The sequence below is a fragment of the Schistocerca cancellata genome, chromosome 1 (genome assembly GCF_023864275.1).
Source record: "Schistocerca cancellata isolate TAMUIC-IGC-003103 chromosome 1, iqSchCanc2.1, whole genome shotgun sequence".
NCBI lineage: Eukaryota > Metazoa > Arthropoda > Insecta > Orthoptera > Acrididae > Schistocerca > Schistocerca cancellata.
In genome coordinates, this window is record NC_064626.1 from 713,348,866 (window position 1) to 713,366,747 (window position 17,882).

At 38.4% G+C, this 17,882-nt stretch overlaps 1 protein-coding gene across 8 annotated transcripts in view; it reads right to left on the minus strand.

Annotated features, from left to right (window-relative positions):
• Window positions 1-17,882, minus strand: part of LOC126184939 (serine/threonine-protein kinase MARK2-like) — a 297,700-nt gene that overhangs the window by 94,288 nt on the left and 185,530 nt on the right. The gene's annotated exons all lie outside the window — the stretch shown is intronic.

The window sequence follows — 17,882 nt, forward strand, 5'->3', positions numbered from 1 at the left end:
GTCCTTTTTGTAATATACATGAACTGTGTGAAGAGTGCAGCTGACATTGTTCCAATGGTACCCCTGCACCTCATCTTGAACAAAATTGAGATTTTCCCTGAAACCCATTAAAATTAACACTGATCCTTCATCAAGTGTTTCCTTCTTCATTTTCGGATAATCAGATTGTGATTGAGAAACAAAAGGGTGTGGAGTAATTTCTTCAATTTTCTTAATTAGTGTGTCACAGAATTCTGATAGAGAAGTGATTTGAACACAAAGTCATTCTATCAGTTGATACCCATTGACTGTACTGAACCATCTCATCAGGACCATAATCTTATATTTTATTTTCTAAGTGGGTTTGAAGCAATGAACTGGTGGGGCATTTTTCACACAGACGAAGCATACAGGCTCGGTTATTTATATCACATGTTATTATTTGAATTAGATCTTGGTCTGTTTCTTTAATAGAAATGGAATTTAGAAGCAGTTTAATGTTTTGGTGGTAAATGCACACACATACAATATGTGTCCCTGATGATCCTGCAAGTATACATTGTTTTGGTCGAAGAGAAGCAAATTTTAAGAATCCTACTATGTCTTCAGGATTTTTAATAGAGAGAATACAGTACTGTCAGGGATAGTTCTGGCATCAGCAGCCAGCTCAACTTGATATGTATGTGAAATTTCAGTTTTCAGAGCCCCAGCTGCTGATTCCAATTTTCGTTTGGCTGCTGCATTCCGACTATGCTGAGCAACTGAATGCAGCTTTACAGGAGATACTCCTCAGCTAGTTAAACTGGTGTTGAGCACAGATTTTTCAGGAGTCTGCACCTTCACAATACTGTCATTTATATAGTCCGGTGATGAGTAGTCACTTGCTTGTTTTTCATTAATCAGTTTGATACAGGTTGGGCAGGAATAATGCTAAAGCCTCTCATTTTGAAGTTCTTTGCCTTTTCTAAACAAATTTCACACAATCCATGTATAAAAAATAAAATAAAAATATTTATGGCACTTGAAGGGATCACAGCAAATTCTCTTTTGTAGAGAAAATCAGCGCAGGTACCTGTCTTTGTGTTTAAGACACACACACACACACACACACACACACACACACACACACACACACACTAAACACTTAAATCACAGTATGAATGACTGTTGCTTCACCATTATAAAAGTTCTTGTTCTTCACTCATCAGGTCATTCACACAAGTCAGAGCATTACCACATATATCTTGCAGATACTGTCCAAGAAAACACTGCCTACTTGTACTTTCCATACTGCTTCAGTCATAAAACCAATATTTGTCATAAATAATTCAAAAGATGACTGGTGTAACCGAGAAGTAATTAAATAATGAAAAATCATTCTATCCCATTGTTTCATTATGAAAGTATTTCAAATTATTATTGTAACATTAGGGGACTTACTTTTGCTTTCAAATGAATAGTTAAAAACTGCAACAAAAGAATTTTTAACCAATAGTTAACTGTGGGTACAACTCAGTACAAGAGCTCAGAACTGAATGCTTAGTGAACACACGACTCAAAACAAAAGAACTGGTTGATGCAATACATGTAGTGGCAATAAAACAGTGTTCTCGGATATGGCTTGTTCCTGGGGAAATCCAATGCAGTTAAGTTCAGCAATTTAGTGGTCGCATGGTAGTCATGAATTAGCAACTTTAATATTTCTTTTACAATAACGTCGTTGTTTTTCACACTTCCCATTATTTCTACAAACTGATTCTTTTTGTGTGTGACATAATGGAATATTAATAGTAATAGTAATATTTAAAATTTTCAAAGGTACCTATGTGGGGGCAATACCTTTAAAAATTATAATGTCCATGCATGGATTTTGTATAAAAGAAATTATTTACAATTTTTTCTGAGATGTAGATGATCGATATTCACTACAAGAAGCATGACTATAAAAATACACACCTTCCTCTTTAACTAAAAAAATCTAGCTTCCACTGCAAAAACTGTAGGAACTTCTGCATTTTTAAATTATAAAGGAACTCGTCTATGAAAGCCTGAATTCCTGAATCTATACAACTTTACATTTTGGAAATGTGAATATAATATCTAGGTAAACTTCCACTACCCAAAATTTCAAGGATTTGTGTGACGATGGGTGTCATTTCCTAAAATTTCTGAATGATTTGACATGGAATGACCCAAAGCAACTTGACAAGTGAATGAATTTTTCACTCTGCAGCAGAGTGTGCAGATTTAAACTGTGTGCTGGACCGAGACCCCAAACTAGGGATCAGTGATGGACTAAGCCGCCAAGGGGTCCGGGATGATGAAACAGAATGAGGCCCCTGTGTTGGTTAGAAACTTATGTAAAAAAAAGAGTAATACCTGACAAAAAAGAAACAAAGTATTTATAATGTTTCCACTCTGCATTCTAGTAATTTTAATATATCCGTACACATTCAAAGGTATAAGTGAGAAATGTAGAACACGAATCAGCATTTAGAACAGACACCATCAGGCGGGCTGAATGGAAATAATAAAGAAAGGAAAATGATTTTACTTTATAGCTCTGGAAACATAGCTTATAAATTTATAATATCAGTTAGTTCTGTAACCTTAGTATGAGACAGTATTTATTATTGATATCATTATGTGATATGTTTTCGTGCTTTTATTTTAATGAAGTTTTCAATAGCACTGGTTAAATCTATTTCATTTGAAGCGTTTCTTTCAGTTGATAAAATAGACAGATTGGCTAGACATTCCTGATTCACTGTACCATGAAAAATTTTTTTTATTAGATTCAGTTTATAAAAACTTCTCGTATGATGCGACAGTGATTTACATGGTAATGATTCACTAAAGTTTCATTTCATTATAAATTGAAAGATTTCTTCAGCTGTCCATCCACATTCATCTCTGATGCACATGGATTCCTAGGATACTTTTTCATTTCTTGCTGCATCTGCTTCTCATCAAACTGATCATAAATTTCTACAAGTTTCTCAAGTAATACAGCTAGAGCATCATTGGAAGCTTCAAGTATACACTTTGTTTCAAAAATTTGGGAAATTTTGGCAATTTCCTTCATGGTTGCGTATCGTCATGACATTTCCTTCTACCGACAGTCTACGCATTCCAACACTAATTGACGATCTACTACTCCAATCGATAATTCACTGTCATGAGCTAGTTCATTTGGATTGTTTCATTTACCCTTCTTCTTCCTTATCGATGAATGTTAATGTCCATATCACTGCATTCTTTTATTGCCAGAGTAACAGCACTGTCCATAATTTTAGTTTGTTCCGTCACTCAAATTTCATTAAATGTTTTTAATTTGGTGACTCCTTTATCCAAAAAGTCATTTTTGGAGATGGTAAACATTGTTAACCAACTTTACTGCCTCCAGTATCTTGTGTCAGATCTCGTATCAAGATTTGCCTTAGATGGATCTTTCATTATCTTCCATGCTGCTCAAAATTGTCTCCCCGCCTTCTTTCATGGGTTTAACTGAATTATAATTAACAATCAGCACTCCAGCAAGTATAAGACAATCATTTCAAATCCCTCCCCTCTTACAAGAATTCCCAATGTATACGTAGATGACGAGGAGAATGAACATATCTCCTCTACAGTTCCAAGACAGGTGACAAGTGAGGGACTACATGAGAATGCATGAACCTCACAAAGATTTAAGGAATGACTGGCACAATGACTGAACAGAGAGTTTGGATTGAATTCTAGAATTTTTCAATGCCATGAACACCTGACACTGAAGCGAAACTGACTTAACCTTAAGTCCTGCACTACACAATATCCAGCCCATCGTTTTTCAGCTACTGTTATCTTTTGCAATATCCTCTGCTGTCTTTCCCCCACTTAAAAAAAAAAGAATTGTTACGACGTCATTTCTCTACAGTTAGTTCCAGTACATAAAGTCTACACCGAGGCTGTTGAAGCTTTGCACTTAACGTATATGTTTCAGATTGGCAGCATAACAATTTAACAAGTGAAGAACAAGAAGCTCAGAGATCCAGGCATGCGGCACAAACGAATTCCAGACTGTAATCATTTCCTGTTTTCATGTCACAGCTCCTGTGCTGATGGCTTTGTTTTGTGTATACATAAACAACATGCATTGCGGTCGGTTTCTACTGTGTGTTTGTGTTGGTCTGTGCTTTAGAAACTCAGATACTTGAAAAATGCCATAGAAAATCATTCATTCATCTAGTGACAATCCTTTGCGGTGAGCTGTGCTGCTACACACAGCCAGGCCCTGGAGTTACTATGGAGAACTCCTTAGTTTTATGAGCAGGAGGAAGAATACCTAAGTATTCATGGACAGCCTTCAGTTCCTGCCGATAAAGTAGTGGAATTAGTGCAAGAACAATAATACGTAAGGGAGTGTTGTTGTAAAAGCTGAGAGATGTAGATGTTAGCCATAATGATTTCGTGGCATCTAGTTCAGATAATGTATTTTAACCAACTCCTGGAAATGGAAACAGACAGCCTCAACCTGTCACCAACAGGGTGTATACGTGGACAAGGAAAAAAAAAATTCCCGAATTTTTCCCGGGTCTTCCAATTAAAAATACGTTTTCTCCCGGGTGAAAATACACTTTTTCCATGTTAAGTGACAGTATACTTTCCGTCGGAACTGTAAAACTTATCAATCCTTTGAATATAATAGAGGGAAACATTCCACGTGGGAAAAATATATTTAAAAAGAAAGATGATGAGACTTACCAAACAAAAGCGCTGGCAGGTCGATAGACACACAAACAAACACAAACATACACACAAAATTCTAGCTTTCGCAACCAACGGTTGCCTCGTCAGGAAAGAGGGAAGGAGAAGGAAAGACAAAAGGATATGGGTTTTAAGGGAGAGGGTAAGGAGTCATTCCAATCCCGGGAGCGGAAAGACATTTGTCTGCTTGTGTCTGTGTATGTGTGGATGGATATGTGTGTGTGTGTGTGTGTGTGTGTGTGTGTGTGTGTGTGTGTGTGTGTGTGTGCGCGAGCGAGTGTATACCTGTCCTTTTTTCCCCCTAAGGTAAGTCAGGAAAAGTTAATGGTTTAAGTTACTGCTCATAGTGTTCCTACAAGAAAAGCAAAGCTTTTGCATATAATATTTGTCTCTAAGATTAATAAGCTACAAGAGAAGCTAAGCTTTCACATATAATGTTGATCTGTTTAGGGCATGTTACACATACATCATACAAATACGTCAGTAAAATTTTTAATGCCGACGTAAATCTCTGATCTTCTGGGCTCAAAATTCTTCTAAATGGCTCGTCATCAAAGAGTTGATTTTTAAATGAGAGCAAACGCTCTGTGATTTAAGAAATTCATCGTACATTCTTGCACATAGTTCATCTTGCATAAAAGAAAATCGACTTTGAAAATAACGCTTTTCGAACCACAATTCGCAATATTTTCCCGCGACCTGTTAGAAATAGATTCATTTCAGCAGCTGCCAGAGAGCGCCAGAAAATAGGAGTCACCGCGCTTGCGCAGCTACGGTGATGCAGGAAGCCAGTATGTTCGTACGTGTAAAACATTAAAAGATGTTTCTTACACTATGTCATAAAAGAAACACGACTTCAGAGGATACTCCATGAGTGTCGGAATTTCGTGAATCATACTAAAAAAAAAAAAATTTTTCAAAAATAAGTTCATTTTGTAGCGCACATCCTTCTGAAGAGTCTGATACATAAAAGTGTGCCGAAGTGCAGTGCCATGCCTCTTCAAACAACATTCTTATACCGCACGTCACTGTACTGCGCTCTGTGGAACTCAAACGTGTATATTTTGCAATGCATGCCATCAAACTATTTCAGGACAGTGGAAATTAAAATGTCCTATAGAGCCTTTCCCGTTCCCAGTCGACCGGTTTGACATCCTGCCCCTCTAAAAAATAAAAATAAATGCAATTAATACTGGATGGGATTATTTGTAACCGGGAGAACAAGAACTCTTCAGAAAATCTGGACTTTTTATGCCTATTAGCTAATAGCTTGTTCTTCTGTGTGACAAAATTAAATATAGGATACCTAAAACCAGTAAAGACATGAGACTGGCAAGACAGTACACATTTCTTCAATCCTTAGGTCCTAGCGATTTTTCTCTCTAATCTTGCTACAGCTTTACATGGCGTGCTTTCCTTTCTGCGAAGGAACTATTACCTCACCACAGTTCGTCAAAAGTTTTGCTACAAGAAAAATCGAAATGTCGTCGTATAATACTGAAAAAGCTGTTAATACAAGTAGTACCCAAGACTGGTGTGGTTTTTCGATCTGATTGCCTCTATTTTGTCACTGTGTGTTGCAAAAAACAAAATAGGCCTTTCCAATATTGCAGCAATTGTAACACACAAAATAAGCGAGACTGTTTTGGAAATAATGATTATTTTTATAGTATGACAATATAATTCACAAAGTGTCAATATGAAATACCTACTACAATCAAAAAGCTTTATGTTAGGAAATAGTTTCACATTTCATTCATATGCTCCAATTTCTCTTGAACGAGACCGAAAAGTAGTAGAACGAAATTTTTGTATAAACTTGAAATCGTCATATTCTTCAATAATGTGTGTGATGCCCCGGTTTCTTCTCCTTCCTCGTTCTAACAAACAACCTTGACATCACTAAGTCTGTAAATATTCCTACCACTGTCAAAACTCATTCTCTGGTTAACTTTACTAACCCTGCCACAATCAATCACCGGTTTAGTTACCCAGTGATTATTCTCCGGTTAGTCGTTATTACGTGTTCGTATAATGCGTTTTCTGCGCTACTCCCAGAATGGAACTTAAGCGGCTACTAACTGGGGACTACAACTGGCCCTGTCTAGTGTAGCAATCTGGTCAAAAATTTTCGGCAGACTTTCATTTTCTTCGATACACCTAGAAGATAATACATAATCTTTCTTACCTGTTATTCCTGTTAGTCATTTATTTCCACTCTGGTAGTCTGAATCTAAGGATTTCGCTAGTGATTATAACAACGGTGAACATCTGCAAACCGAATCAACCCCATAAACAAGCAGCAGTTGGCATTCACCGGTTCGGCCTATTCCGCTCAGCTCGTATAGCCCAGTCCCGTTTTGTTTGCAGGAAAGTTCATTTCTAGATGTGACGAGGATTCCCCTGGCAGAGACATCACGTACACTATGCACGCATTCAAGAATCAACTTATAATTCATTCAGAAATCAACTTAGAATGTGTTCAAAAATGTCCAAAACCTTGGGCGCGCCAGTAAAATTTTTTCGGGTACCCTATATGTGGGTGGTTGCTGCTACTGCTGCTTACACAGCCAACAGCCACATTTCTGTAGCCAGAAGCAGGAGAAAGTATTACTCCTACACGACTCAAATGTGCATGTGCACGAGCCCGCTCATAACTGCTTAAATGAATGTAATGTAAACAGTTGTGACGTCACACTCATTGGAGGCAATTCGTTGTTATGAAGCATTGCATAGTGTTCCTAAAGCCTTTGAAACATTTTTGCTGTTGGCAGACCCTTGTACGTGCACCGTGTTATTTTATATGGTGCATTTCCTTTGCAATTGAAGTTTTGTTTTCGTTTTTTTCTCTCGTTCATGTTTTAATGCCGCGGTATTATTCTGCAGTAGCGGGATATCCTTTGTTAGAGTATCGGTTCTTACCAGTCAAAATTACAAAAATTTAGCTGAAAACTAAAACAACGAAAAATTCCCGAATTCTAAACAATTCCCGGGGTTTTCCCGGTTTTCTCCCGGATGAAAAATTTCCTGGGTTTTTCCCGGATCTCCTGGGTCGTATACACCCTGCACCAACTTAAGTTTCTTTCCAGACTGATGCTATTCACAGGCATCTTTATGTTTACTATGACAGGAATGACTATCCTACCACAGCAAAGTTGCTAGTGTTGTTAAAAAAAGTAAACTTTTCAGGATTGGGAAAACTTCACTCAAAATTGTGCTGACAAGTATGGATTTCCACTACAAAGTGCTCGATAGATGTGTCAAGTCGTGTTAGAAAAGGCACATTTTGTAATGGCTCACAGCACATTCTTGCAGAAAATTGTGGGCGGGCCATTCATTCCATAATACGGCTAGCCAAAACATTGGTTAATGCTGGGGAAACTGCCAATTAATGCTGAATGGATGGCTTACCAAGTAGTATTGGTCATAAGCTGATGAGAAGAGAAGCAGTCCATGCATGTTCTTCCAGTGGTTTTGTTCCTTATGTACTTTTAGTTTCTCAGTCAAAAAAGACAGGTGATTACCTTGAAGACATGGACCACATACAATTTGTCGAGTGGTTTGGGAAACTTTTAAAAGTTTTCTGGCCCTAAAGCAATTTCAATGGAGAGCACTATATACCATTTCAGTGCTACTGAACGAAGCACCAACCACAAACTACTGCAAAGAAGTTACGTGCAGTGGTTACAGGCCCGAAATGTTGCTGCAGATATGAGCAAGATGAAGCTCTTGTCATATTTCTTTGTTAAAAGAAAATAAGCCAATGATGCCTACATATGTAGTGGATGAAATCACCGTGGAGCAGCATCATACTGTAATTAGGCTGCCATCATATCACTGCCATTTCAATCCCATCAACGTAGTATGGAGTGATCTGAAGACAAACATAAGGAACCATAATAAGTCCTCCACAATAACGTAGGTGAAAAGGCTGTTGCGTGAAGTTCTTGCTACTGTGGATGCAGCCTTGTGGAGGAAAAACTTTGAGCATGTTGAACAACTTACACATGCAGCACAGATAATGGAAGGCATCATTAATGATCATGAACAGCTAATGATTTGCCTTGGTGATGAAGACTGTTCTGTTACTGATTCCGAAAACAGTAATGACAGTGAGTTGGATGAAATTGTGCCATTGTCGCCATAAACTGCTGTGTAAAAAGCTACGAATATTGATTATTTATTGCATCACTGTCATAACAAAACTTAGAGTAAGAATTTACCATCTCAGTTACTATTTATTTTGTAATTTATGTACTGTATTGTTTTCAAGATATTGGTCATCATCAAATGCTTATAGTTATATCTACAGTATTACGCAGTTGTTTATTAGCCGTCATTGTGGCAGTGACTAAAAAATGAATTGTTATTGCTCAATAGCTTACATTTACAAGGTGGAATGGAAATCTGTATCATCTGTTATTTGTATACAGGCTACTGTTGCATCACTATTGTAGTATAGGCAACCTGACTTGACATAACGTGAACTGTCAAGTGTAATGTTTCGCCAGTGTCGCTATAAATGACTACAGTGTTAATCTTGGCAGTACAGTTTGTGAAAACCATTGCTTAATCTAGAGGACTCTCCTCTAGTTCACTTAGTTGGATTTTCACATTCGTAGAACAAACTGAACAATTTTTACAACGTATGGGGCCTAGAACACCAAAATATTCCTCCATTGCCTCTCAATGAAACTGGGATTGATAGAAGCATTACATTTCTAGCATTTTTTGAAAGACAATAACCATAGACAATAGCCATCTCGTTTTGAGTTACACTTCACTGACAATGGATATTCCTCTCTTTGGGAAACAATACGAATAATCACGTGTAATTTCATACTGAAATTGCTAATCTTCATTGCTTGTATATTCTGTTTCAGATCAGATTTTTCCTTGGAAGAATTGGAATGGGGTACTCTCAGCCCATTGAGATTTACTGATGATTTACACGAATCAGAAGTAGCATCTCCAAGGTCTGGAAAACTGAAAAGGGCTGAGGGAGCAGTGTGCTGACTGGCTGCGTTTCCATGCCGCTTCCAAATGGTGTATTATAGCAGAAGAAGCTATAACAGCTGGTCTGCACTGCATTATACTCCAGACCTGTTTTGAATTTCTTTTCTATGATGATGAAATACTACCCACAAAAAAAGGAAGTAGTGCTACAGTAAGCAGTGGATTGGAAGTCACGCCCTTTCAACACTGTATCTACCACTCAGCACGTTTTACCTCATATACAAATTATATTCTGTACTACATTTTCATTGATGTCATTTTTTCATATACATATTACACTGAAGCGCCAAAGAACCTGGTATAGGCATGGGTATTCAATACAGATATATTTGAACAGGTAGAATACGGCACTGCTGTCGACAACATGTTTAGAAGACAACAAGTGTCTGGTACAGTTGTTAAGATTGGTTACTGCTGCTACAATGGCAAATTATCAAGATTTAAGTGAGGTTGAACATAGTGTTATAGTTGGTGCATGAGCGATGGGGAAACAGCATCTCCGATGTAGCGAGGAAGTGGGGATTTCCCCGTACATCAACTTCATGAATGTACTGTGAATATCACAAATCCAGAAAAACATCAAATCGCCAACATTGCTGCACAGCCGGAAAAAGACACTGCAAAAACGGGAACAATGACGACTGAAGAGAATCATTCAGTGTGACAGAAGTGCAACCCTTCTGCAAATTGCTGCAGATTTCAATGTTGGGCCATCAACAAGTGTTGGAATGCGAACCATTCATCGAAACATCACTGATATGGACTTCTGGAGCCGAAGGCCTACTCATGTACCCTTGATCACTGCATGACACGAAGCTTTATGCCTCACCTGTGCCTGTCACCACTGACATTGGACTGTTGATGACTGGAAACATGTTGCCTGGTTGGACGAGTCTTGTTTCAAACTATCGAGCAGATGGATGTGTACGGGTATGGAGACAATCTCATGAATCCATGGACCCTGCATGTCAGCAGGGGACTGTTCATGCTGATGCAGGCTCTGTAATGGCGCGGGGCATGTACAGTTGAAGTGATAAGGGACCCCTGATATGTAGGTAGGTGTACCAGTTTCTTTGTCTCTGCCGTGTATAATGAGTGTTCAGATGAAAGATAGAAAACATTGCAACAACCAAACTGGTTGAAATTTGTGTACTCCACTTTTGGACAATTAGACATCTAGGCAATGAAAGCATGCATTGTAACCTCCCCCTAAAATATTCAAAGCTGTGCCCATGGGAGGCAAGGTGATGCCCACTGTCATTTTCGTCATCCGATGTCCGACACTCACTGAATTCCTTGATAATGGAAAAAACATTAACAGTCACACATGTTGAGAGACACCCCATAGCCTATGCAAGCCCAAGAGCAAACTGCCTAGCTACTAATGGAGAGAGTGATTCTGCTTCACAAAAATGCACATCCACCCCTCTCGAAGATCACACAAAGTGTAATGGCCGGAGTTCAAGTGGGAGCAGCTCGAGACCAGCCCTACATCTGTACACGTTGCCCTGTGACTTCTGTGTATTTGGTCAGCTAAAAAAACATCTCAAAGGAAAGCGCAACAGTTCAGATGATGAACTGAAGGACACAGTGAAGAACTGGTTACTATGACATCCACAGGAATTCTGGGAAAAGTAATTCTTTTCCTCCTAAAACAGTGGGACAGTGGTACTCAGGCCTCTCGGGATTACTTTTGAATAATTTTATCCACTATTGTTTTATACCTTTTCTTTTGAACACCCCTGTTATATTCCAGTGTGCATTTTTATTGGTTTGTGTAAGTGTATATTTTTTTCCATAAACATTGCCACTTAAAATGAAATAAATTTGCTTGTTTCCATCATTAGTCAACAGCATAACTCTATGTAACAGCAAAACACTGAAGGAATTAAGAGAAAATGATTGACGAATACAAGTATTTAGTGTGTGCAGTGTAATATATTTTTAATTGAGGTATACTCCGTTTTAGGTTCTACTTCACGTGACCAGAAGAGAAAAGACAAAATTATTAAATACTGATTAGCAACATTAACACATTAGCTGGAGCAAAGAAAACTTGCCACAGTCACAGTGAAAAGGAAACCAGTGTCTACACACAACACACAAAAAAGGAAACCAGTGTCTACACACAACGCACAAAAAAGGAAACCAGTGTCTACACACAATGCACAAAAAAGGAAACCAGTGTCTACACACAATGCACAAAAAAGGAAACCAGTGTCTACACACAATGCACAAAAAAGGAAACCAGTGTCTACACACAATGCACAAAAAAGGAAACCAGTGTCTACACACAATGCACAAAAAAGGAAACCAGTGTCCATACACAATTCACAATGTTTTTAAAAAAAAGTTTGTGCTGAAGAATGTCCTTGATGATGAAACAGCCAGGATGTGAAATAATGGAGCATTAGCAGTATGTGGGTCATAAATGTTTCGGTTTAAGAGAAAATATCAAAATAAAATCTAACACTTTTGAATGCAAACCATATCTGTTGTAAATGGTGGAATAAGTATGATGAGAACAGTGCAGAACTTTTAATTTAAAGTGTAATATCAACTGTAAAATATTTTAGTGTAAAATCAATTGTCAGGTCGAGGACAGCTATACTGTTTTATATTCTCAAAACCAAAACAGTGATACCTTCCTTCAGCACAACACTTGACTGTACCTCCTCATACTGTTGAGATCCTCATACCACCCCCCCCCCAGTTTTAAATTCACTGCAGAATATGAAAAGGCGGTTTAACTGACAAAATGATGAAAACGACTGACGCAAAGTGAAATTAGTTTTACTATGCACAACGTCACCATAACAAGTAATAACCAGCTGCCATTGCTCGGCATATGCTGAAACAAAATATCAGCTCCAAGTGTACGTGATCATCTTGACATTTGCATTAATCAGTTTGGTGAAACCATGGAAAACAGCACAGCTGGACAACGATCATCTCCCCACTTGCTTGAACATGAGTTAGCAGCAAGCACACAAAAAGTACTTTGGCCTCTATTGTTACTGGTTACTTCAAATCCAGAAATCATAATCTAAAATTAAAAGTTACTCGTATGCATATTTTCTTGCTACTTTCTATTATCACAGAAAACCAGACAAATATTCTTTTCAGGATATCTTCAGTTCCTACTTATCGTCACTTTTTACCTTCTACATTACATAAAGCTGCATGTTCATTGTGTTAGAAGAAAATTCACTCCAGGTGGACAGATAAATAGATAAATAAATAGATATATGTAAAAAGAAAGATGATGAGACTTACCAAACAAAAGCGCTGGCAGGTCGATAGATACACAAACAAACACAAACATACACACAAAATTCTAGCTTTCGCAACCAACGGTTGCCTCGTCAGGAAAGAGGGAAGGAGAGGGAAAGACAAAAGGATATGGGTTTTAAGGGAGAGGGTAAGGAGTCATTCCAATCCCGGGAGTGGAAAGACTTACCTTAGGAGGAAAAAAGGACAGGTATACACTCGCGCGCACACACACACACACACACACACACACACACACACACACACACACATATCCATCCGCATATACACAGACACAAGCAGACATTTGTAAAGGCAAAGAGTTTGGGCAGAGATGTCAGTCGGGGCGGAAGTACAAAGGCAAAGATGATGTTGAAAGACAGTTGAGGTATGAGCGGCGGCAAATTGAAATTAGAAATTAGCGGAGATTGAGGCCTGGCGGATAGTGAGAAGAGAGGATATACTGAAGGGCAAGTTCCCATCTCCGGAGTTCTGACAGGTTGGTGTTAATGGGAAGTATCCAGATAACCCGGACGGTGTAACACTGTGCCAAGATGTGCTGGCCATGCACCAAGGCATGTTTAGCCACAGGGTGATCCTCATTACCAACAAACACTGTCTGCCTGTGTCCATTCATGCGAATGGACAGTTTGTTGCTGGTCATTCCCACATAGAACGCTTCACAGTGTAGGCAGGTCAGTTGGTAAATCACGTGGGTACTTTTACACGTGGCTCTGCCTTTGATCGTATACACCTTCCGGGTTACAGGACTGGAATAGGTGGTGGTGGGAGGGTGCATGGGACAGGTTTTACACCGGGGGTGGTTACAGGGGTAGGAGCCAGAGGGTAGGGAAGGTGGTTTGGGGATTTCATAGGGATGAACTAAGAGGTTACGAATCCCTATGAAATCCCCAAACCACCTTCCCTACCCTCTGGCTCCTACCCCTGTAACCGCCCCCGGTGTAAAACCTGTCCCATGCACCCTCCCACCACCACCTATTCCAGTCCTGTAACCCGGAAGGTGTATACGATCAAAGGCAGAGCCACGTGTGAAAGCACCCACGTGATTTACCAACTGACCTGCCTACACTGTGAAGCGTTCTATGTGGGAATGACCAGCAACAAACTGTCCATTCGCATGAATGGACACAGGCAGACAGTGTTTGTTGGTAATGAGGATCACCCTGTGGCTAAACATGCCTTGGTGCATGGCCAGCACATCTTGGCACAGTGTTACACCATCCGGGTTATCTGGATAGTTCCCACTAACACCAACCTGTCAGAACTCCGGAGATGGGAACTTGCCCTTCAGCATATCCTCTCTTCTCGCTATCCGCCAGGCCTCAATCTCCGCTAATTTCTAATTTCAATTTGCCGCCGCTCATACCTCACCTGTCTTTCAACATCATCTTTGCCTTTGTACTTCCACCCCGACTGACATCTCTGCCCAAACTATTTGCCTTTACAAATGTCTGCTTGTGTCTGTGTATATGCGGATGGATATGTGTGTGTGTGTGTGTGTGTGTGTGTGTGTGTGTGTGTGTGTGTGCGCGCGAGTGTATACCTGTCCTTTTTTCCTCCTAAGATATGTCTTTCCGCTCCCGGGATTGGAATGACTCCTTACTCTCTCCCTTAAAACCCATATCCTTTTGTCTTTCCCTCTCCTTCCCCTCTTTCCTGACGAGGCAACCGTTTGTTGCGAAAGCTTGAATTTTGTGTGTATGTTTGTGTGTTTATCGACCTGCCAGCGCTTTTGTTTGGTAAGTCTCATCATCTTTCTTTTTACATATATTTTTCCCACGTGGAATGTTTCCCTCTATTATATAAATAAATAGATAGGTAGATAGGGGAGAGGGGGAGAGAGAGAGAGAGAGAGAGAGAGAGAGAGAGAGAGAGAGAGAAACTTGCTGGCCTATACTTACTTTCACGAGAGGAAATTTTCAATAATGCTGTTGGCTACATATAAAAGTACACACACTATCCTAGCTTTCAGACCTATTACCTATTTTCATGGGGGAGGTGAAATGGGTAAGTTGGGCAAAGTTAAAAAGAAAGGAGACAACAGATGGATCTCTTTCATCCTGGGGTATCAGATTGACATGCACTTCCTTTTCAACCTTCCCCCAAGTCATCCCTCCCACCTTCTGAAGGTAGGAACTAGTAGTTCCAAAAGCTAGTTTAATGTGTGATCTTTCATGTGTGTCAATCGGCAGTACTGAACATTTTCCCTTTAACAGAAATACTGGCCAGCAATTTTAGCTCAAAAAAATACATGCCATCAACATCGCATCCAAATTTATTTTTTACTTTGACGTTTTATTTCATGTAAGGGTCTACATGACCACACGAGGTACAATCAGCCAATGTCGCTTTTGACGACTGGCTTTCCTTTGTGTTCAAATTTGTTTCATCCTTTCAGAATGAAGTCTCTTTCTTTCATCAGACCACAGTGTTTCGGTCTATTTTCTAATTTCCTCTGACCAACTTTTCAATCACATATCTTTTTTCTGAATGGTTTTCCTATCTGTAACGTCTACCTGAGTTATACCAGCTACTTTAAGATCCTCCTTAATCGCAGCGATCCATTTAATAGGTTCAGTTTTGGCCTTACTTCTGTTTTTGTAGAATTCTACTATTTGTTTTGTCAACCTAGTGGGTGCCATTTTTTAAATGTGACCGTAAATTTTAAGTCTTCATTTTCCCTTATGTCACCAAGCATGTCTGTGTGTTCTTATATTTGCTTATTACTTCTCAGCCTACAAGTTTCTCCATCAGTAATTTTTGGGCCTAATATTTTCCTAATAATCTTTCTTTCTTTCTAATTTCTTCAATATCCCTCTCTCTCTTTAAAATTAAAGTTTCTGCTCCATGAAGACATACACAGGTTTGACTACAGTGCTGTAATGTCTAAATTTACTTAATTTAGAAAGTGAGTTTTTATTATAAACATTTTGTGTTAATTTGAATGCAGCTGCCATTTTTTCGATAGCAAACTTAATGTGCAGCTTTATCCAGACCACTTTCTTGTATGATTTTCCCCAAGCATTTAAACTGAGAAACCCTTTTTATTTTTTCCATATTTCATGTTCAAAAACTTTGGTGCTTGTTTGCTACATGTCATATATTCCTTAACAGCATTTGTAATCCTACTTTTTCTGTAGCTTCTTTAAGAATTTCCATCTGTTTTTGAGCTGTGATAATACCCCTAGTTAAATTTGCCATATCATCTGCAAAGGCGAGGCAATGTACTCTAATATTACTTCAACCTAACTTGACTGATTAATCCACATTTTGACTCAGCTTTTGCTCTTGCCTTTCTGTAATTATCTTTTCCAAAACATAGTTAAACAGTTATGAGGAGAGTCTATCTCCCTGTCTAACACCAGTCTTTATATCAAATGGTTCAGAAATTTCTCCCACAAATTTAACTTTAGAGCTAGTATCACTTAAAGTTTCCTTAACCAGTGTTGAAGCTTTATTATACACACATTGTTCCCTTAAAATCTGGAAGATAGATTCACCATCAACTGAGTTGTAGGCCTTTTTAAAATCCACAAATTTACATACAATAATGTTACTAGAAATATTTGGTGCCTAAGGATTACTTTTAAATTAAGAATTTGTTCTGGACAGAATATGTTTGGTCTAAAGCCTGCTTGGTGTTCACCGATTTTAGGTTCCAACTGTTCTTGGACTCAATCAAGTAAACACGGCGAGAGAATTTTGTATGTGACCAGGAGAAGAGAGATTCCTTGGTAATTATTAACATCGGTTCTACCCCTTTTTTAAGCAATGGATAATTTAGAGCAGTTTTCCAGTTCCCAATTTTTTCGCAGTTGTCAGATATGTCCTATTAGTTGAGTGATCTCTTTTATACTGTTAGGGCTAGTTGCTTTGAGTAGTTCTGCAATTATACTGTCTTCTCCAGGTGCTTTATCATTTTAACTCTCTTAATTTGTTTCATTATTTCAATTTCATCATGTTCTTTAGGGTTAGGGTTGGTGTTATTAGTTTGTTGTGGTTGGAGTTTATCCACTGGTACTGGACAGTTTAATAGTTTCTCAAAATAATTAGCAATTACCTTACAATTTTCCTGGTTATTAAGAGCCAAACCGCTATTTTCATTTTTGAAGCAAGCACTTTGGGGATGATAATCAGTTGTTTTTGTTTCAAATGTTTTTTTATAAAAGTTTCTTGTATTGTTCTTTCGTATGCCTTTTTAAATTCTAAAAGTTGGGCATTTTTGTAGTATCTTTTAGTCAGTCGGATTAATTTAGATATTTCTTTTCTTACAGCTGGAAAGGTGATGTACATAATTTCAGATTTGTTACTACTCCAATGTTTGAATGCCTCATGCCTAGACTTAACTGCTGTTTCACAAACTGCATTCCACGATGGGTGTTGTTTTTGAGTGGAATTAAATTTTGTGATGTTTGATGAGCTTTACATTTAGCCTTTGCCATTCGTTGGATCGTTTTTTGTCAATTTTGTTGTTGGATTTCTGGTTATCTTAGCTGTGTCAAATTTTGCAGTAACTTTTTTTGTTTTGAAGCATTTTTAAGGTTTAAAATTTCTTTTATTCACGTTAAATAATGGTCATAATCAATATTAGCCCCTTTCCCAACACTCAAAATTTCTTTGTAGTTAGGGTATGAAATTTGCTACACGATCGATTTGAAATTCCCCAATAAATGTTGTTTATAAGCATTTTTTTAAAAACGTGTTGACATGATTTTAAGGTTAAAACTTTTGCGCATTTCCACAAGTCTTTGGCCTTACTGGTTTGTCCATTTATGTGCAGGAAATCCATCGATAGTTTTCTTATACTTTTCTTTTTACCTAACTGAGCATCAAACTCACCCATTAAAAGT